We start from the raw sequence: 23,690 nt of genomic DNA on the forward strand, positions 1-23,690 counted from the left end.
CTTTTCCTTGATTTTCCTGCTTTTACCTTCAACAGGTTATGCTTCATTCACCCAATATCCTAGGTCAAACGTTATCAAATTTTCTAGTTTTAGAGACTCTTTAAACTAAAAAAAGAAATTATGGGGGGACAACTATGTTTTCTTTATATGTGTTTTATCTATCAATATTTACCATATTAGAAATTAAAACTAATACAAATTTGTAAAAATTCACTAAAATAAAATGATAAACCCATGTTTATTTATGAAATAAATATATGTTAACATTTTAAAGAAAAATAACATTTTTCAAGTTAGAAAATAATGAGAAAAGTCATTATTTTAAATATATTTGCAAATTTCTTTAATGCTTGGCTTAATAAAAGATAGTAGAACTCTCATTTCTGTTTTTGCATTCAATCTATTGTGATATGTTGTGAAATACATGAAGAAAATAGACCTTACACAAATACATAGTCAGAAGAAAGTGGAGAATTTTTTCAACTAAGCAAATAACATCTTAGTATTATTATGAAATGATACAGTCCAAGGGGATTCTCATTCCACATTTTAATAACCATTATCTTAAGGTATTATCTTCAAGACAGGATAAGGAGCTGAGATTTAGGAATGCAATGATTGGTACACAAAGTATTTCCCATTGGAGGATTCTGGGAAGATGGCAGAGTAGGTCAGCAAATTTCAAACTCTTTAGATTTTCCCCACAAGAGCCAACAAAGACTGGTTAAAAACAAAGAAATTTTCAAACTTCTCAAACAGAACAGGGGTCCTCCTGGACAACTCAAGAAGACCTAAAGAAAGACCCCAGGTCGAGGATTAACCCGAGTGAGAGCAAACACCTCTGGGCTAGCTCCTTAGAAACATCAAGAGGTGACTTCTAGGGCTAGCTGGATGTGGCTGGAGCCTCAGCAAGAAACACAGGAACTTTCACCTCCTGGACAGATGGGAAGTCAGGTTTCTAAGTTTGTGAAGACTAAATGAACTTTGGCTGATTAGGAACACCAGTCCCAGCTGTAGTATAGAGACTCAGCTCTGGGAGAGAAGGAACCAGCACATTCACTGAATGCAGAAGGCTGGAATACTGGCTTCTGCACTCTGGATACTTTATAAGCATCACAATTTTACACCTCCACATAAACCCTCTTCTAACATGATTGCTCATTCTTTCTGAAATATCTTGATTTCTTGCCTCATCAACCTTACTCATGCTATTTATTATTCCCTTTAATTCTTTCTTTTTTCCTCTCTGACAAATTCTTTTTTAAATGAATGTAAAAATTTGTTTTTACATGTAATTAGGAGAGATAAAACACTAATAAAATTGAACAGAAAAAATAAAATTAGTTTCATGGCATTTTAAACTTTTTGCATTTCCCTTCCCCCCCAGTACAGTGTTTCACAAAAAGCAAGTTCTAAACCATTGTTGGTGGATTTATTGAGTGGTGTTCTCCCTTCCAAATTCTGCTTGAAAGTCGTCTATTCCACAAATTTTCTGAAGTCACCCCAACCTGATTCAGTTATTCTGTCTCCCCATCACGTTTCCTCTAGTTTTCTACTCCTTAGTGCTTTCATTTGTTTTAAGTGTATTCTGAGATATTTTGAAAATGGGTTTAATTATTCCTAAATGAGTAAAAAGGGTCAGATTTCCCCTTTCTCCCCCAATTGTAATGTAGTTTTTTGAGGAGAGATACTTTTTATTAAGTGTCTCTCAGAGGCAACAAAGACTGGTTAACAGTGCCTTTACTGCACTCAACAGTAAACTCAACAGTGCCTAGTAGAGCAATTTTCCTATAGCAAAGGGAGCCCTTATTTATCATTTCTTGATAAAAGATCAAAATAAAGACTGGTGGTGTTTATAAAGAACAATATCCTGGTGAGAAAATCAGAAAGGATTTGAATAAACTTGAGTGAAATTAAACTCTGGCACCTATCATGTACTTTATTGTATGATTGAAAGCTTTTAGATAGAAATAGGCATGTACAGATAAAACAGTGTATTGATTCTCGTGCTCCTCTCCATGGTTTTGCATGCTTCTTGCCTGAGACCATTATCTAAAGCACTGTCTGCAATTAATCTTTAGGCAGCATATAATCAGCCACAGGCTATAGGACTGGAGTTTCAAAGAATCCTCAATATCATAGTCTGGGATGATCCTGTGGGAGGGACTTGAGTAGAAGGTTAGCCTACTGGTAAGCTATATATAAAGGAAGGGTGTTAGATACAATGAAGTCCCAAGTGGAGTGGGAGGAGAAGGGAAGGAATGGAGAATAATGCAGAGGACATCAATTATAGATGAATGTATTTCTTTTTAATGTTTCTTTACATGAAGAGAGGGAGGGGGTGGAAGGTGAAAGCATCCAGATGCTAAGCTGCAGTAAAGCATTCCTGGCTGTTAGTTCCAGTAGGTCATTACTGCATTAATTTGGTGTTTAATTAAATGCCTGTGCAACAGACCATTTATTTGTTATCTAATATTAGCTTTAGTTCTTATCAATTAAATGCTAGCTGAGGGCTTGATTCACTTACATTTTATGTCCCCTTATACTCTTTTTATAAACAACGAAAAAATCAGGACCTCAGTGTGCTACTCAAGATTTACGCACCCAAATTTCACAGTCCACAGAATGTGATATCCGGGGAGTTATTGCATGTGAAAAAAAGGAAACAATGAAAATGGGAAGACACAGTTTTGTTCTGAAAAGGTCAGTGCCCACATGAAGGGGACAGCTAATTTTCTTTGCCCTCCCTTCCTTAATTTGAGGGTAGACGTCTTTTGGAGAGTGGCAACAATGGTATTTGGGGGAGGAGTGAATTTTCCATCCTCCATCTTTACTTTCCCTTCTCACTCCCACAAAGGGCAATTGATTGGCGAACTGCCCACTGATGAAATCCCTGTCCCCAAAGTGTCCATGAGCTTTTAGTGAGACATGTGGTGTTACCCATGAAATGCAGGTGCTGAAAAAGACTGTTGAACTAAAATCAAATCAATTCAAGTCCACAAATTCAACTGATAAATTATTTGGGGCAAAGAATTTAGGGAGAGAGCAGACAGAGATAATAGAAGCAAAGCAACTGCTTTGATTTATACAGTAGTACAGAGATACTGGAAATTGAAGGTTAAAAACAGAGGTATCAGGAGCATTTATTGGACTAAATTCTCATGATGTAATAGAGAATATTGGATTTGGGGTCAAAGGATGTGGGCTGAAATCCCAAATCTGGTATTTATTACCTATATAACCTTGGGTGAGTTATAGGAGAGGAGGTGTAGAGTGGTAAGAAACACCAGTAGTCATCTAGTCTAATTTCCTACTTTTATAGATGAAGAAACTGAGGCTCAAGGGAACTTGTCACTTGTCCAAAGTCATACGGGCTAAAATAATCAGACATGGGATTTAAATTTAGACTTTCTGACTCCAGAATTAAGATTCTTTTCAATGTACTATAACATTCTTGAATTTCAATTCCCTTATTTGTCAAATCATAGAGTTGAAATAGATGATCTAGCTCAATGATTCTATCATCTTTAATGCTTTTTCAAACCATAAATTATATAATCCCTATATGAAATTATTCATGAAATAGAATGAGCCTTATTGATTATGGAGACAAAGAAAGGGAGTGGAAGCTTCCTATTCAGGGAGGTATTAGAAATGATAGGTCAGATTGTCAGAGATTTGGGTTATTAGGCAGAGAAACTGGAAACATAATAGAAAGAGTCCCCAGTACTGGAGGGATGTGCTGGCAAATGATTAAGAATTGATTCAATGTAGGACACATACATCATTAACAATTTCTCCATCACTTTCTTAAGATTAGAACAAGAGTCAGCTAACAATGGCCCATGGACCAAATCAGGCCCACTAATTGTTTTATCTCATAAACTATAAGGTAAGCATGTTTTTAATATATTTTTATAACTTGTTATAGAAAATCAATGAACAATAATAGTCTTTATTTGAAGCATTTGCTAATTTCTGAGGTGTAAAGACTCACACTGAAAATTTAACAATCATTTCTTGTGTTGTCTAAGCTGATTCCATTAAGTCCCACTCCTATCAGAAACATCAGTTGGTATTAGAGGAATATTCTAAAGTCACTGTCTGTTATAAACAGAAGACTTAACAATCTGGAAAATGGTGAGGATTTGAATTTTATAAGATATCCAAGAAAATTTGCAGTATCTGAATCATATAGAAGTTGCCATTAGTTTCCGATCTCTTTGGGCCTTATTTTTCTCATTTATAAAATTAGATGATGTTGGATTATCATAAGGATACCTTCTAGTTTTAATATTTTATTTCAACATTGCCAAATCTTGCTATATCTGTGTTTACAATGTCTTTTGCCATTGAACCCTCCTTTCTATTCTTCCAGTTCCCACCTTAGTTCAGTTCCTTATCACTGCTCACCTAGATAGTTGCAATATTCTCCTAACTGATCTTTCTGCCTCAGGTTTCTTCCAATTCCTGCCCATCTTGCTATACAATGCTGCCAAAGGAATTTTCCTTAGGTATAAATATGACAATGTGATTCCATTACTCAACCAACTCTAGAGGCTTCCTATTACATTTAGAATAAAATATAAGCTCCTTCATTTAGTTTTAAAAACCTTACATGACTTGCCCCCAACCTTTCCTTTTAATTTTTTTGGACACTACAGCCTTACCCATAGTCTTCTAGCAAACTGATCTTTGTTCCATACTTAGGACATCATCTCCCATTCCTGTGCCTTTGCACCGGCTGATTCTAGTGTCCAGAATACATGTTGCTTTCCTTGCTCTAATTCATAGAGAGCCTCTCATGATACAGTACAAACATCATCTTCATTATAAAGCTTTCTTTACTATCTTCTCCAAGTACTGGGGTTTTCTCTCCAATAGGACATTGTATGAACTATTCTGTGTTAACTAATTATTCCCTCTACATAAATATATGTAAACATATGCATATGCTCATTGAATGCATTTTATATGTAATTGTTGTTTCCCTCATTACAATGAAAGTTCATTGCAATTAAGTATCATTTTACTTTTTATTCTCTTATCTGTAGAGACTAAGACAGTGCCTGGTCAAGTAGTCCCTTAATTAATTTAATTGATTGATTTTACAATTCTATGAAGTTAGTTTTATCTGGACATCATCCTATTGGTCCAGACAGAATTTCCCCTAGAATGAAGGAAAGTATCTCAACTGTGGTTTAGAGCATATACCATTGTTACTATGGCAACTTACTTTTGTTAAGGGGAAGCAATGAGACAACTTCCCAATAGTCAACTTTTTTTGTTTCCACTTTTGCTTCCCCATTTACTAGGAGGCTACTTCAATCACTGGTGGGTAAGAAGTTAGTCCTAGACTAGACAGAAGAAATAGTTACTCATATGATTAGATGAGGGTTACCAGGAATTCTTCCTCTATAAACATCTTCCCAGTAGCTTGTTACAGTACCTGCATTTCCACCATAATTAAATTATGTTCTGCCCCTTGTTAAAATGTGAATAGCTTTTAAAAAATGAAATTCATTAAGCTTTAGTCATCAGTTGGCATTTACAATGAATCAGTTTATCAGGTTGATTTTATGGAGGAATGATAGCTGATTAGGAATAGAGATTTAAAGAAATGGGATGAAATAATAGTAATGTTTGCTTCAAGGAGAAGAAAATGATAGGATATGAATGATCCAGAGGGGATGCTTGGACAGGGCAAGTCTTGTTAACTATTTGTATTAGAGGTCTTTAGGTAGCCAGGAAAAACATGAGGGTGCTGCACACTTGGAAATAACTCTTACTACTTAAAAGGGAAAGAGGAATATTAGCCTTTCCCATAATACATTAGAATATATTAGTTTAATTGATTAGTTACTTATAACTATAGAAAGAATGGGATCAAAGAATCATATATTTAGAACAGGAAGGGATCTTAGAAGCAACTGAGTCCAAAGCCCTTATTTTATGGATGAGGAAACTGAGGCATTGAGTAAATAAATGACTTGCTAGGAGTCTCACAGCTAGCAAATGACTAAAGCAGTATTCAAACCCAAGTCTCCCTGACTAGAAGTACAGCACTTATCTGACACACTATCTATAGACATTTTGGACCTGAAGAAAGACACAAAATATGTTTCTATGGTGAAATGGAACAGAATATGATATGTTGTGGCAAGTTTGGGAACAACTTGAAAAAAATAACAGAAACAACTCAAGTTTATTACTTTAAAGTTAACAAAGTTATTTCCTCACATCAATCCAGTAGATTAGATAGTGTAAATATTACTCACTTAATTTTACAGATAAAAAGACTGAAACTAATAAAGTTTAAATGGTAGTCAATGATCATATGTCTAGTATGTAATATAGCTAGAATTCAAACTAGAACTATTACCAAGGCAAGAAGACAGGGACTGGGAATAGAGAGAGGAAATGAGATACATTTTTCCATCAGGTGGACATTCTATTCTTTTTACAAGTCTATCTTTTAAAATTAATTCCTCAATCTCAGCCAGTCATTTCACAAGTATGTACACATAATTCTTTTTCCATTAAAATACAGTTAGAGCTACAGGACAAGCCTTAACCTCATACCTATCATTTGCAATAGCTGCCCTCTTCTCTAGTCACCAGAGAGCTCATTAAGCTGTATATGTTTATTCAGGCATTACCACTGGTAATAGTTTCAGTGACAAAAACCACATACTGTCATTTGGAAGTACACAGTCTTAAGCATAATAAATACTTAATACAAGTCTGATACACAGTTGGGTGGACAACCGATAGAGCTTGTCCATCAGTATATACATCTTGTACAGATACTACAAATGGGCAATGAGTTGGATCCAGAATTGAACAAAAGGAGAAAAATGGAATGAGTTATCTTTTAGAAATTGTGTGATACTTTTAATGGACCCAAAATTCTCCCAGAAACAAAAGGTTGTTCAGTTGATTCTATGGTTCAAAGTTATGTGATGGTCTCCAATGAAATGAAGGCCAGGTTCATTGAAAAGGAAATAGAGAGTACATGGGTGAGATGGACAATGTGTAATGCATCATAAATGAGAAAAAATTCAGAAGAGGCATACATTATGTCATCAGGAAAAAAAATTGACCGGAAAAAATATGGACTACTTAAAAAGGAGAATAATATGCAATTCATAAATAACATGTCTTTCATTTGTATTTATACAAAATCAAGAGAAAGACCCAATTGTTTGTAGAAGGACATAAATAAAAATTCCCTAAAATTGGTGGGCTTCAGTGGTTGAGATTTGTGGAAGGCCTGAACTCTGGAGAAGCATACTTGAAACAAGGATACTTACAAGGTGTTAACTCAGTAAAATTGATGAGATAATGATTCTCTAGTTCACATATATTTAATTTGATATAATGACATAATCACTCTAGTTGGCATATACTCAGTATGCTGTAATGTTATAATTGTAATAGGGTTTTTAAGGGCTGAGAGAACTGGGGACAGACTCAGTCAGTGAATAGACCATAAAGGAGACAATAAAGGCTTTAGACTCTATTCCTGACCATCCTCCTAGTGACTATCCTGCTGAGACCAAGGCTCTTCCATAAGATCTCCAGAAAGCTAGCCGGACATTACAGAGATTCATATTTTTGGAACCATTTTTTAGACAAGTGATGCAAGAGATTTAATGAAATATCAAAGTCTGGAAGTTAAATTGAATTGGAATTTTCTTTTTTAAAAATTTATAAAAATAACTATAAATTTGCATTAAACATACATAAAACTACATATATGTATTTATACCTTTTTAAATAATGTATATCCATTTATCAGTTGATGTAATGTTCGAGCTAGATTTCTGGAGGTCCTCCAGAAGGACCTTGGTCTCAGCAGGATAGAAACCATGAGAATGGACAAGAATGGAGTCCGAAGTTTTTATTGTCTCTTACAATACCTCTGTGTGTCTGTGTCTGTCATAGTCTGACCTGATCTCCTTCAGGAGTCTGCTAGTCTTCCAATGTGACTTCTTAGTCCCCAGTTTAAATACCCTATTACAGTTACATCAATTGTAGAACTATTATATCACCATGCTAAGTACTAAGTATATGTAAACTAGATAATTATTGTCTCATCAATTCTATTGAGTCAACACCTTATTTCAAGTACACTTCTCCAAAGTTCCATCCTCTACAACTGAAGTAATATATTAAGAAAATAAGAAAATTCCCCCTTCAATCTGTTATCCCCAACTCCAGTTTCCAACTTGCTTTTATGAGTTGCTTTGCAAATAATGGAAGATATTGATTAAAACAGTTTTATAACTTCTATGATTTCAAGCAATAACCTATTTTATATCCTTTTTTTGAAAGCATTATCAAGAGCAAAATATATGACTATACTTTTCATTTAAACATCTTTGTACTTTAAATAATTTTAAAGGCATTTTAATACTAGGGTGTTTCATTTAATGATTATGAGAAAGATGAACTTTTTCTGTATATATATAGATTGCATGGTATGAATCCACTTTACAGACCTATTATACATTCTGTAATCCATATAATCTAAGTAGAAAATGCAATTATTTGAATTTGTAGGTGTTTGAAATCCACTGCTACCTAAAATATCTAGATATAAGTAAGAGAAGAAAAATATGTGACTAAGGCTGGATATCAGAACAAATTTAATATTAGATTTATTATTAACTAGCTGTGTAACAAAAAAAAAATTAGCCTGTGTCTCAGTTTTCTCATCTTTCAAATGGGGATAAAAATTACCTTCTTTACATAAGGGAATTGCTGTGAAGATAAAATGAAATTATGGATGAAGAAGGACTTTGATAGAGTAAAGCTATTTTTCAAAAGGGATTTTTTTTGCCTTTGAATTATCAAAATAATTGCCTCATTTCTTTACTAACCATGTAGACTCAACCATTGACCTTGTTTTCAGCCTAGATGGAGTTTTTACAGATTCTTTAAAACATTATTTCTAATGGAAATGCTGACAGAACCTCAGCTACAGTGTTGGTAGCAGGTGGTGCTCTGATAATGTCGGCACTAGTTGAGGTACAGTAAAACAGAGTAGCTGAAGACCGCAATCTGAGAGATAACAGAAAATGAAAAATGAGGCAAAGTTGTATCTTCTGTACCCTCATAAAGGCATCTGTGACTAATGGAATAGCAGACATCGTGCAAACTGCCTTGGTGAGCTATGCAGGCAGCAGCTGTCTTGACAGCAAATATCCACTCTTGGGTTATCTGTTTAAAAAGTAATAAGCAAATGGTGCCTGTGTGTTCCTGTAAACGTGTGTCATGGCTAATGACCAAATACAGGTTATTATCGGCTGCAGGGAAGAACAATTAGTAAATGTGTAAGTTTTGTTAGTTTATACTTGACACTGAGGTCTAATTATTTGTTTAACTAGAGACTTCTGTCTTGATGAAAACTGTAAGCACATGCAAGCATTTTCTTAGCCTAATTTCTTTTACTGTAATGAAAGATTTGTGAATTCAACCTCAGGATTTGAAAAAAATGTTAACACTTTTTTTAAACCGAGGGCCATGGTCAAAGGATATACTCGAATCACAGATTTAATATTAGCATTATAACTATTGGCTTCTGTTTTGTTCTATCCAAAGTGAAATACAACATTTAGATAAACATCTGAATACTTTCAGTAATGTTTTCTATCCCCCACAACAAACACTTTTTACTTGCAACATCCCTGGAGAATCATAGTTGAGTTTTTATTTAGAGTACTTCAAGGATGTATGTCACTTGTCTGTGCTACTTGGTAGCAGTGTAGCTTTGAACAAGTCACTTTATTTCTGGTAGCCTAAATTTATTCATCTCCAAAATGAAGAGGTTGAACTGGGTGATTTTATGATTACATCTTGTTCTTTGATATTATGCATTGAATTAAAGTAGTAATTCAACTGAATGCTGCTTGAGCAGTTCAGTTTTATTTACTCTATGTGCTTAACATGTAATATATTTCTTTAAGACCATAACACCTTTATTTATTTGGATCATACATGTATCAGATACATAAAATTTTACAAGTATGAAAAATTTAGCTGTAATATCTCTCTAAAAGATTCAAATTTCAGAACCATTCATTGGTCTTCACCTAGAATCTCTTTGCTTTGTAAATTTAGGAGATCTAAGCCACTATGTCTTCAAGAGAAAATCTTTTGTCTGGTACTTGGGAGTTTAGATCTGCTCTCTGGAATTTAACCATTTTGTCTGGAGCTCTTTAGGTAACAATATTTAGTGAATAAAACTGTGCAATCCCTCTGTTCTCTGTCAAGGTTGTGAGGAAAGTGCTTTGCAAACTTTAAAGTATTACTCAGCTAGTTTGGTGTTGGAGGTAATGCTATTGATAATGCTAGGAGGTCTGTCTTTCACTCAATCAATAAGCATTTATTAACTCTTCATTGCATAGGAAATAATGTATTTAGTGCTGGGAATGCAAATATTGTTGCTGTTATTTATCCTCTGTTCTCAAAGAGGCCCTCTGACATCAGGGAGGTGATGCTATGACATCAAGTAAATTGAATTTAAGTGAGGGAGGGTTGTGCAAGGTCACCTACCTCATTTTCTCCTTCATAGTCATTCAGCTCAGTGAGAATATAAAAGATCAGCACAATTGGAGATGGCCTTAGATGCAATGGGAGACATTGGCCTTTTTAAGTTGGGATATTTCTTAGGTCTCAGTTTGACTAAGGCAACACTCATTTAAAGGTTTCCAAAGAGCAAGAACTCATTAATTTATAAGCATTTATTAATGTTGTTAAAACTGGAGGCATTGTGCTAGAAATACAAAGATAAAAATAAACAGCTTCTACTATAGACAAGTCTGCATTATATCAGTAATTTAGAAATTATTATTTCTTGCTTATCAAATCAGATCAAATTAACCTTTCAATCATATCCAATTCTGCTACACTGTATATATATATATATATATATATATATATATATATATATATATATATATATATGCATATATATATATATATATATGTATACAGAAAAAACAATGACATTTGCCTTTACATTCCAATGGGAAAAAAACAACACAAAAAAGGAAGACACAAAATAGGGGAGATTAGGCAAGGAAGTTCCTGGTGAGAGGATATGATACAGAACTATGGAGTTCTATCTTCAGATTTCTGGAGAAGTTTAAAAAAGAGTAGATGATACCTGCCTCCTTTAATGAAGGTTGTGGGAAAAGCCCTCCAATCAAATGGAAGAGTCACAGAGAAGATTGCATAGCATTCCTTCCAAAGCCAAAGTGACTCATGTATTGGCATTTTGCTTCATTGTTAAACCTCACTAGTTTATACTGGCTGGGAGTACCAGATTCCTATATTTTCCTTTACAATTCATAGGATCACAGTTTTAAATATAAAAGGGGTCTTAAATGTCATTTACCACATCTCTCATTTTATAAATGAAGAAACTAAGAATTAGAGATTGTTTTCTTCAGGTCATACAACTAATATGGGGCAAAGCTGGTGATTGTTATTTGTACTGGATAGTTTCACATAACTCCATATTCTTTTACACTTTTCCTTAAACTTCAGCCAAAGTTTAATAGAAGGAACAGGGGATTAAGAGAACAGAGACATTTGCCATAGTCTTGATTGTCTAACTAATGTAAATCATAATGTGACCTAGGATAACTGGTGGTATTTCTAGAACTTCGTTGTTCAGTAATTTCAGTCATGTCTATTTAGGGTCTTCTTGGCAAAAAATACTGGAGTGGTTCATCATTTCCTTCTCCAGTTCATTTTATAGATGAGGAAACTGAGGCAAACAGTGCCTTGCCCAAAGTCACACAATCAGTAAGTATCTAAAGCTAGATTTGAAATCAGCAAAATGAGTCTTAGACATACATTTCTTAAATGGAAAGTATTTGACATACTGGATTAATATGAGGATCAAATAAGATTAAAGAAACATGAATTTCTTAAGAATAACTGTAGGGCATGATGAAAATGTAATGGCCTGTAATTCATAAATCCCTTCCCTTTTTAAGTCTTCATACTTTTAAAGTAAACTTTATCCCTTTCCCTTGCCAAAAGTTTTGGAAGGTTCAAATTATGAATGAATGAGTGAATAAGCAAGCATTTATTAGATATCTATCATATTCCAGACTTTCTGCTCACTATTGGGAACATAAATATAAAGCCAAGACAGTTATTGTTATGAAAAAAACCCTTAAATTCTTAAAGGAGTATTTGCTCCAAATAGTGGGGAGGGGCCAAAGAAGAGAGTGTTTTATTAGAATCACAAGGATTGAGAGTGGAGCCATGTCATAGTCAATTGTTAAAATCCTTTCCTATCCCACTGGAAGCGATGATGTCATTACTGTGAGCAAAAAAGAACACAAAGTAAAGAGGGAGTAGGGGTGGGATGCATTAATAAAGCAAACAATGTAATGGCTCTGGTTTTTTGCTGGATGACTAAATGGGATAAGAAGCATGGTCTGGAACCAGCTAGATAGTGTAGTTTCTGTGTATTTTTACCCACCAACACATCAAGATGGTAGTGGAAGCAGAAGGGAGTCAAAACTAGGTGGATTAATATGGAGTGCATAATGGTCTTTGGAAGTACAGGATTGGAGTGTCGCTGTTCCAAATTGGGAGAAAATGAATACCAAGTGACAGCACAGATTGCAATATGTCCCATGTTGTGTAAGCTCCAATTATTAGTGAATTATGAATCAGTAAAGTTATATAGGAAATAAAGCTGCTTAAGAAAGGTAGTCATGTATAGGCTTGGAAATCCTTCTATTTTAAGAGATTTTGTTACAAAATTGTCTTGAGTTTAAACTTTCTGAAGTTTTAAAGAAATGGATCTTCCTTCCTTCCTTCCTTCCTTCCTTCCTTCCTTCCTTCCTTCCTTCCTTCCTTCCTTCCTTCCTTCCTTCCTTCCTTTCTTCTTTTCCTTTCCTTCCCTTTCCTTCTCTTCCCTTCCCTTCCCTTTCCTTCTCTTCCTTCCCTTTCCTTCCCTTCCCTTCCCTTCCTTTCCTTCCTTCCTTTCCTTTCCCTTTCTCTTCTGTCACCTTATAGCTACTAAATAACCAAAGAATTTTTTTTCACTTCTGTCATTCTCCAGATACTAAATAAGAAACGTTTCCTGAGCTGCTGCCGAATATATGAGTGACTATTCTCTGTGTGTGTCCCCAGTGACTTCAGTGCCCATTTCTCCTTCCTTTCTAACTGAAGTCAGGCTTTATCAGCCCTGCTATTCTTGGCAAAGAGGCCAATAAAATGGAGATAACAAGTCCCAAATCCCAGTCTGCAGGGAAGCTTTGCCTTGTCAATGAGAGATTAAAAAATAATGGCCAGGGCCTGTGCAATGTTAGCTGCAGCCAACTTTTAAAAGTAGGTATCTAGACCATCTGGGCTTTTCTTTTTTTATTTTTAGGGGATTTGGGGGGCCATTTTTAGTCTCTAATCCTCCATAAGGTCTTGAATTCCTCTTCATTAAGCTTTATGGTTTGAAAATGAAAGAAAAAAATAGGTCCATGATTCCCAACTCCCGAATTTAATCATCAGACTTTAATTAGATTATATCAGGTTCAATCCAAACTTAGAGACTGTGCCTCATATTTCAAAATCTATGAGATTTTCCTCTTCATTCGGCTGTCTTCACTCAGCTCTCTTCCACCAAGAGGAGGAGGTTACCTCCTCATTGCTTTTTCCTTTGAGATTTTAACTGTCTCTGAGCACTAGGTCTCAGAATTAGCATTCCCTAATTCAGACTGCTGACTTTTTGGATGGGTGAACCCAGTCCCCTTTCAAGAATGCCAATGTCACCATTGAAAAGCATGAGGCAATAGACTCTGAAAAAATAAATGTTGGGAATCACCCAAATGTGATTTGCCTCAAATATTTCTCTCCTGAACCCTTAAAGATATAAATGCACTGAAATGTATCTGCTATGGTGACTTCAAATGCAGTCTACCATTTTCTGGCCTTTATGGAGGAGAGAAGATGAGACCTTGGACACGTTTTCTGCTTTTATAGCAATTTTGAGATTTCTTCACTGTGTGGCACAAAAGTACTGATGGAGAATGCTTAGTCATCATTCAGAGTTCCAATCAAGCCCCATATCTTTAATATATTTCCAAAATATTGAATTCCATATTAATCTCTCCTTTGTCTGATTACTTGCAGTAGTTCCTGTGTGGACCATTCAATTTGACACTTAATTATACCCTCATTAAAACAACAGCTCTTTCATCCAGGTAAATCTTGTCACTAATAATATTGCCAGCATTTTGAATATAGGAATTTCATTCCCTTTCTTGTATCTTGTACAGGGCATGGCATTTATCATGACTCCTCAAAAATATATGCTGAATTAAATGGTCAAAGTAAAAAGAATGTAGTTTTGTTGCAAAATTAAAGTAAGATAAGAAAATGTAGGGAATCAGAAGGGTCACTGGCTTTAATTAATTCATCTTTTGTCATTCCAGTTATGTCCTTGAAGTTTTCCTCCTTGGGCCTCCATAATCAAATACTACATACAAGTCTAGGTGCAGGGTGCTAGAGATAAGAAGCAGAAGACAACAGCATAGGCTTTGCCCTCAAGGAACTTAAAATTACTAGGGGAATATAACATTTGCACATATTGATAAATACAATGTAATTTGAGACAGAGAAGAGCATTAACAACTAGGATCATCAGGGAAAGCTTCATAAAGAAGGCTCTGAGCTGAGAGCCTTAAAGAAAGATAAAAATCTTGCTGGGGTGGGCTTCCCTAGTTTAGGGAAATGTTTGCACAAATCTATTGAAGGGCAGAGATAGAACATTGATTTTAGAAACTCACAATTAGTATTGTTTAGTTGAAACATAAAGTATATGGATGGTTAAATGGTGGCCTGATAAGGAGTGCTTTGCTGGGAATTTGTATTTCATCCTTGGAGTGATATGGAGACACAATATATTTGAGCATAAGATTCATATTATTATAGCTATTCCTTATATAGAATATTTTGGCATTTGTGCCTAGGAGGTATTTTGATACTTCACCCATAGAATCGCCACAATTAAAAACAAAAGCTTTGTAATTATAATGGCTATTGCAGCGCCATAATAAATGCTTGCTGAACTGAGTTAATATCACAGTTCTAGGTATGTTACACAAGGAAGTGAAATTGGGACAAAATAATATTAGAAAGAGAAAAAGAGCTTGACTAAGCCAAATATATATATATATATATATATATATATATAAAACCTGAACTGGAAGTGAAACATTTTAAGATGCCAAAGGGACAATTCTCAAGGTAATCAAAAGTAAAGAGAACAAATACTTGTAAAAATCATAGAGATTGTTTAAATATCTGTGGACTTCACTACATGGGCTTGTATTCCAATAATACAGATTGCTCCATTGATTCCTACTCATCCAATCACTTGTTCGTATCCTTACATGGTTTTCCTTTCCTGTTCTGCATAGCTTACCTAGCTAAGATATTGGAGATTCTTCTCAAATTCTCTTGACATCATGAGTCTACCCATGCAACAGCTGGTTCTTCTAGCCCACCCTATCACTTTGTGACTAGTTCAGTTTTCACTTATATACTTTCTTGAGGAAATTCTTCTCCTTTGTAATTTCACATTTGTAATGTTTATAATCAACATGACCCTCTCCATTTACATTTGGGTGATTCCCAACATTTATTTTTTCAGAGTCTATATTGTTCTTACTCACAGCTAAAAACCAACACTGCAGTATTACTGGTATTAAAGAAAAGAGCCTTTATTTTAGGTACACAGGTCATTAAAAAAAATTGAAATTTCCTAAAGTCAATAGGAAATTCCTGCTTTTTCTCAATTCTGAGTCTTATTGTCCATTTTCTATGTCTTATATCAGTATGTATTTCTATGTCTTATGTAAATACATATATATCAGTATATATATACTGATAGACAAGGTATAGGTTTTCTGTATAATTACATATCACAATGGGCAGAAAACTTTGTTGTTCAGTTATTTCAGTTGTGTTGGATTGTCTGAAGTTTTTTGTTTTGTTTTGTTTTGGTTTTTTGTTGTTGTTTTTTGTCAAAAATACTAGAGTAGCTTGCCATTTCTTTATCTAGCTTATATTACAGATGAAGAAAATGAGGTGAACAGGGTTAAGTGATTTGTCCAGAGTCACATAGCCAGTAAGTACTTCACTCTAGATTTGAACTCAGAAAAATGAGTCTTCCTGAATTGAGGTCTGGCCCAACTGTGCCACTTAGCTACTCTAAGAAATCCTACTAACTACATTGTCCTTAATGACAAGAAGGTTATTAAAGTCATTTCAAATATTCCATTTGCTCACTTTCTCTTCCAGCTTTATACTTCAAATGCCTCCTAATAACATTGGTAAATTTTCTTTACTCTAATTTTCTCTGTTACTTTTCATTGTTTTGTAAAGTGATATGCTTCATATATTTATAGATTCTTTCTTTGTAAGACTTTATAAATGATTTTGTTTCTTAAATGAAGAATGCCTTGGGCTGTCAAAGCTTTCCACTAGTTGAAATATTTTCTGATTTAAGTAATTTTTATACTCTTAGTGTCCTCTTTACAGGTGGTAAGGTGACATAGTAGACAGAGTACCAGGGCTGATATCAGGAAAACTTGAATTCCATTCTCAGACACTTTACTGGATGTATGATCCTGGGCAAGTCACTCCATCCTATTTGCCTTAGTTTCCTCATCTGTAAAATGATATGGAGAAGGAAATGATAAAGTCCTTCAGTATCTTTGCCAAGAAAACCACAAATGGTGTCATTTAAGGAAACAATTAAACACCACCATCATTATGCCAGTTCATATACAGTGATTAAACTTCTGTATTATTGTGATAATTGATATTGATGTCCTTTCCTCTATTATGTGTTCATTACTTGCTTGCTGCTGTTTTAAATATATGCTGTATGCTACTCATTTGTATTCTTTCTTTTAACAGGTTTGAATGGAAATTTCTGCTAAAAGAAGTCAATGCTCTGACTATATATAAACAGCTGTTTGGGGAATAGCTTCCACACAACAAATGCAACATTTTCTGCTTTTAAAATTTTCATCATTTCCATTTTTGGTGATATTATTTAGTGTTTGCTATCTCTATAGCCTACTGTTTCTTTTCTCAAAGGATTTTTTCATGACATATAATCACAAAGTTTTTGTATATTTGATAATCTTTGTTCTCTTGCCTTATTCTTCAACCATATTTTCTAAAATTGTTTTTGCTCTTTTCATCTCCTTTGCATTTCTACTAAAGTTAACAAATCTTTTTTTTTCCTTTTCTATACAGGATCTTTCATTTTATTGATTTAGGATTCCATGGTGAGGAAACTTTTTACCAAGATATAGCCATACCTGCTTTGCAATTTAGAGTATTGTCCAAGATTTAAATGGCTTACTTAGGGTTACATAACCCACATGTGACAGAAATATAATTTCAATCAGTTCTTTCTCGCTTCCAAGAGAGATCTTTATCCACTATATCATATTGCCTGTTACCAAAGGATATCTTCATTTAATCAAGCTTTTAGAATAAATTTCCCTATTCTTTCATCATTTATAATGGATATTGGTGTATGAACTGAGATTATTTTCATTATGATATTTTTGTAAATACTTAGGATGGTCACAGCTATGCAAAATGACCAATTGAGCAAATTTATATTCTCATTGACTTTGGGCATATGATAAAACAAATTTTTCCAACACTTTAAGAATACGAGCCACTTTTCATTTAGATGCACCATCCTTTTTTCTTCTGATTTCATTAATATCAAGAATATCAATATTGACTTGATTTAGTCATCTGATTTAACAGGTCTTTTCATTAATTATTTGACAGTTATCGCATAGTTAAAGATACCTAGAAAATAAAATGTATTTATCTTATTAAATTATGCTTATAGTTCTGAAAATTTTGCTTCCTTTTATGTAACCATAATCATAGAAACATTGTGGGAGATGGGTGGTAAGGATAAAAGAGGAGGGTACTCAGAATTGAGAGCTATTTTGTATTTTTATCTATTTCATGGGTTATCATGACCAAGAATAGTCACCTCCAAGGGATCACATATGCCTTTTAGGTATAGTTCCTAATCACCCTCCAAAATGGCTAGTTAGTTCAGAACTCCAGCAACAATGCATTAATGTCCCAACTTTCCCACATCCCCTCCAACATTCATTATTTTTTCCTATAATCCTAGCCAATCTGATAAATGTAAAGGGGTACCTCAGAGCTGTCTTAATTTATATTACTCTACAATAGTGATTTAGAGCATTTTTCATATAATTATAGATGACTTTAATTTCTTCTTCAGAAAATTGTTTCTTTATATCTTTTAACCATTTATCAATTGAGAAATGGCTTGTAAGCTTATAAATTTGGGTCGATCCTCTATATAGAAATTATCAGACACACTGGGTGTAAAAAAATTTCCTCAGCTTTCTGCTTCCCTTCTCATCTTAGCTTCATTAGTTTTATTTATGCTAATTTATCCAATTTGTATTTCATAATGTTTTCTAGTTATTATTTGGCCATAGATTTCCTCCCTTTTCCATAGACCTGAGAGCTAGACTATCCCTTGTTCTCCTAATTTGCTGATTTGAGTGATAAAAGAATATCACTCTTTATGTCTAAATCATGAACCCTTTTTGATCTTATGCCTAGTTTCTTTCACATTATTTACCAGTTTTCTGATCAATTTTTGTCAAATACTAAGTTTTCATTCCAGAAGCTGGAGGTTTTGAATTTATCAAAGAGTAGATTATCATAGTCATTGACCATTGTGTTTTGTATAGCTAAACTATTCCATTGATCCACCACTCTATTTCTTAGCTAGCACTAACTTGTTTTGATGAACGCTGTTTTGTTATATAGTTTTAAATCTGGAATAGTTTGGGCCTTTCTATTCTTAACCAGGATAGTCCTTGCTAAAGATACTAACAATTAATGGGACTATACTTAAAGCCTCTCTAAGATGATATGATTATATCAGCTATGGGTTTTGGAGCTGGAAAGAACCTCAGAGGCCATTTAATCCAACCTCACATTGTAAGAGAAAACTGAGATCCACATAAGTTCACTGATTTGCCTTGCACAGGTAGTAAAAGCCAGAAGTTGGATTTGAACCCATGTTTTCTGACCAGTCAGTACTTTTCCCATTTTCTAGGGACTGTCCTATCAGAGGTTGTGTTTTTGTTGTATGGTCTTTTAAAACAGTCATATCTATGCCATGTTGAGATAGGCTTTCAATCAGTAAGTTTTGTTAGGTATCTTCTGTTTTCTAGGTACTGTTCTTAGTACATTGGAATAGGACATTGTGGAGATCATAGAAGGTATCATTACTGACACCCCTTCTTATAAAGAATAAATATGATAATTAGAAAACCTCTGCCTACCTTCATCTTTATATAAAATTTTCAGGAAAATAACTTACAGAAGCATTTTGGATGTGTGTGTGTGTGTTTTTTTTTTTAATAATAGGTTGAAAAGAGGTTAGACCTTTCCAAATGTGAAGTGGATCATGTCTTGCCAACAAAACTGAATGAAAGACATAAAGAATGGCAGATTCCACTGTTATTTGTTGACTATAAAAAGTAATTATTTGGTGGGGCAAAATTTTATCCTAAAGGCTTTCCTCCAAATTTTTTTCTCTTATATAGATAATTCTTCAAAGAATTATAAGGACAGAGATAACTAATATTCATTTGAATATTATTATGAAGTGGAGAATCACACAGGGAGACAGACAACCAATTACCACTATCATGGTGATAAAATCCAAAAGGAAGAAGCCTATCCTATAGGTTGTGAATACTCATGTTCGAAGATGACATTATGCTGAATGTATCAAGTCTAAGAACTTTGATTTGACTTCTCAATGAAATTCTATCAAATCAAAGAGCTCAATCTAAGTATTTATTAAAGAAAAACTAAGTGGATAAAGCATTTTATTGTGTGACTTGAAATATATAGTTGGATGAATAGCACACATACCTGGTATAAAAATACATGTATCTTGAATAGGCAATTAAAAGTAAGTTTGATATTTTTAAATGAATAAAAATCTGTTTTCTCTCCACTCCTTCCACCTCCCACTGTGAGGCTCCAAGGAAGGAGAAACTTGTAATAAATACATATAGTCAAGTAAAAATTATTTACTCATTGGTCATATCAAAACAAATGTATTATTATTAATACTTTGGCTTTTGGGGTAATGATCTGCATAGCATGCCTTGTGTTGGTCCTCTGGAATTGTGAATGATTATTGAATTGATTACAATTCTTAAATCTAGTTCTTTGAAATAATGCCTGATTATTGGATAATCAATGACAGAATTAGAAAAGAACAAGAAACAGAGTGGACTTAAGTTTTTGAGGGAAAATTTCAAAATATTTTAAAATAAATCCAATATTTTTTCCTGAAGAAATGATCTATCTCTTAAGAAAAAAAGCAACTCTTCTGCTGATATTGCAAGACTAGAAATTAGGGTGCATTACTGTCTTGAAAAGTTGTGCAAAGAGCAATGAAGAAGTACATAACTAGGGTAAGTCAGATGTAGCTTGTTGTCAAGAAATAAGAGGAGAAACAAAGCAGGACATTTGAAAACAATGTAACTAGGGAACGAAAGATATACATAAAGAAAGACAGACAAACACACACACACATACATACACACACGGAGACAGAGACAGAGAAACAAAGAGAAAAAGACAGAGAAACTGAGACACATAAAGAGAGAAATGGACTGGTCATATAGCAGAAGTGAGAGATAACTAACGGACAGTTTCTGTCTTCACCATATCTGTCCAATGTCAAAAGTTTCAGATAAAGTCCTCTAGCCTTGTCAGTGGACCTCTTTTGAGGGATCCATGAAAAAATATGGACAAGAGTCAAATGGAATTAGAAAACATGTGTGTACTATAATCCTCACTACTGGAGGGAGTATTCCTGATTAGACAATAAATTCAACATACTATTGAGGAGAATTGACTAGAAAATGATGAAATTTATATAATGACATATCAGAAGGAATAAAACAAGGAGATCTATGCTTACCCAAATGTTTGCTACTGTGTGGAAAGAAATCTGACAGAGAGAACAGGTCCATAAGATATTCTCTGTGGATGCTGAAGACTAAGAGCAAGCTTTTCATAATAAAAAACATCCATGTTTTCAATAAAACATTTTGCCAATGTTTCTGTGTAGCAGTGGGACCTTCAACACAATGACCTTAAAAGAACTAAAGATAAGTATCACACAAAGAACAATGGAAAGGTGCACAGGAGCTGTAAGTAGACTTCAACATATAATCAACAAGGAACTTCAAAAAAAAGGGGGGGGGCAAGGTGAGATGGTCTCAACAAAGCATTGTTTGAGAGAAAAAGAGAAAGCAATGACAAGTAGATAACCAGAATGCTCTATTAATACTCTGATGACATCAAGGGAAAGTGAGGAAAAAAACAATGTAATTATGGCAAAATATTGAGAGAACATGAATGAGAATCACAAAGGACAGTGAGGTATGAATTGTAATATTATTGAATAGGATTACTGAATTGGTTAGATAAGAAGGAAATCTGTGACATATGTAATGTGTTATGATGAGTGCTTATATTGCTCCAAGGGGATAGCCAGAGTTCAAGCTACTTAGAGTAATTTCTTCTTATGACTTTTTCTACAGCTTTCATGATAGAAATGCAGAGAGTGACAGTATTAAAGAGAACCAAATATAGATCAAGCAGACACTTTGGAAGGATCATTTACTGTTGTAAAGTTTTAGTAAATTATTACAGTATCTGAATGTTCTGCTATAGTCCTCCTACTGTCATCACCAGTGTTTCTACCAAAGAGCTAATATACCTTTCATAAGACTTGGTGATAGCTGATGCTATGTGAAAATACACAATGCCCCTTCCTTAATATACCAAAACATATTCATGAACATTTTAATCACTGAAATGTCAGAGTTTAACATATCAAGTGCTTGTTGTAGAGATGGCTTAAAACAGACTCTATAAAAAGGTACAAAAAAGCAAATATCCAGAATACTGATGAATTTAGCACCAACTAGATATGTTTACAGTACACTGACTATTTGGATATTTAGAGGCATAATTAAGTTTTTTTTTTAATTTTTCATTTAAAAATTAGAATATCTTTTAGGTGCAGCTTATGCTATTTAGTCAATAATCAATAATGAAGTATTTACTATGTACAGTAATGCCGGAGAAACTGAGGCAAGATAGAGATTAGAGAGTTTTTAATATTTTATTTGAAAGGGAGAGATTTACTGGGACCAAATGGATCCATGGTTTGGCCCCAGAGCTGAAGAAGACTACGTCTCCAAGAATCCAGCATCCAGCATATTTATACTGGACATATTTATGCACAGTCGCTAAACAAAGGCATGGGGGGTGGAGTCCAAACTCTGGTGAGCAGGAATCTCCAGGCAGGAACCATTAATCAGGTTCTGACAAGTTGGAAAGTAGGACCATAAATTCTTAACTGTGAGGTAAGAAAGTGTCTGGTTAGAGATAGAAAGTCTGAATTCCCCCTTTTTGAGTTTACACATTGACAATTTTTAATCTCTGAATTATATCAGTCATAATGAACCGGAGGTAGGGGTGGGTTTGCAACTAAGGGGATTGAGGCAGGAGCAATTAGGGAAACTGAGGCAGGATAATTTAGGGAAACTGAGGCCGAACAATTAGGAGAAACTGAAGCAGAACAATTAGGGAAACTGAGCCAAAACCAATTTAGGGAAAGTGAGTCAGAACAATTAGGAAAACTAAGGCAGGACCAATTAGGGAAACTGAGGCAGAACAATTTAGGGAAACTGAGGCAGAACAATTTAGGGAAACGGAGTCAAAACAATTAGGGAAACTGAGTCAGGACAATTAGGGAAACTGAGTCAGGACACTAAGGCACAGCAGTATAAATATTGTGTAAAGCTCTAGGAATACAAAAGACAGTGTCTGACTTTCAGAAGCTCATAGTTACCCCTCCAATGGGAAAAAGGCAGTTTAAATAACAAGATGCAAATAAACTATATATCTAGGATTATTTGGAAATAATCAACAATGGGAAGAAATTATGAAATAGTATTTGAAACGGTTTCTTGTAGATGGTGGGACTTTAGATGGGACTTAAAGGAAGCCAGGGAGACCAGGAGGTCTGGTATATGAACTAATATAAGGTGTAAAAGACTGGAAAGTTTGGGGAATACAGGTTATGGTTTTAAAAGCCAAAGGATTTTACATTTTTTTTTCTGGAGGTTTAGGGAGACAATTGAAAATGGTTGATTTTTTTTTTTCTGATTCTATTCTATCCAAATTACCATGATTTCTTATTCATGGTATAACTAAGTTCTGGATAATAAAATAAAAAATTTACATTGAACAGCATGGGACTCAGATGCTTCAGATTGACAGGGAGTGGAAAGAGGAGAGTAAATGGTCTTTGTGTGAGGAAGACACAAGTTAACTAAGTAAGGTTAGTTAAGGAAAGTAAAAGATGAAAAAAAAATACACAAATTTGTTAAGTGCCTATTATATGCCAGATCCTTTTTAAAGTGCTTTTCAAATATCCCATTTGATATTCACAAAAATTTTTTAATGTAGATGATATTATTACTCCTATTTTTCAGTTAAGAGAGCTAAGCAAGACATGTTAAGTGACTTGC

Source organism: Antechinus flavipes, chromosome 1 (genome assembly GCF_016432865.1).
Source record: "Antechinus flavipes isolate AdamAnt ecotype Samford, QLD, Australia chromosome 1, AdamAnt_v2, whole genome shotgun sequence".
Classification (NCBI taxonomy): Eukaryota; Metazoa; Chordata; class Mammalia; order Dasyuromorphia; family Dasyuridae; genus Antechinus; species Antechinus flavipes.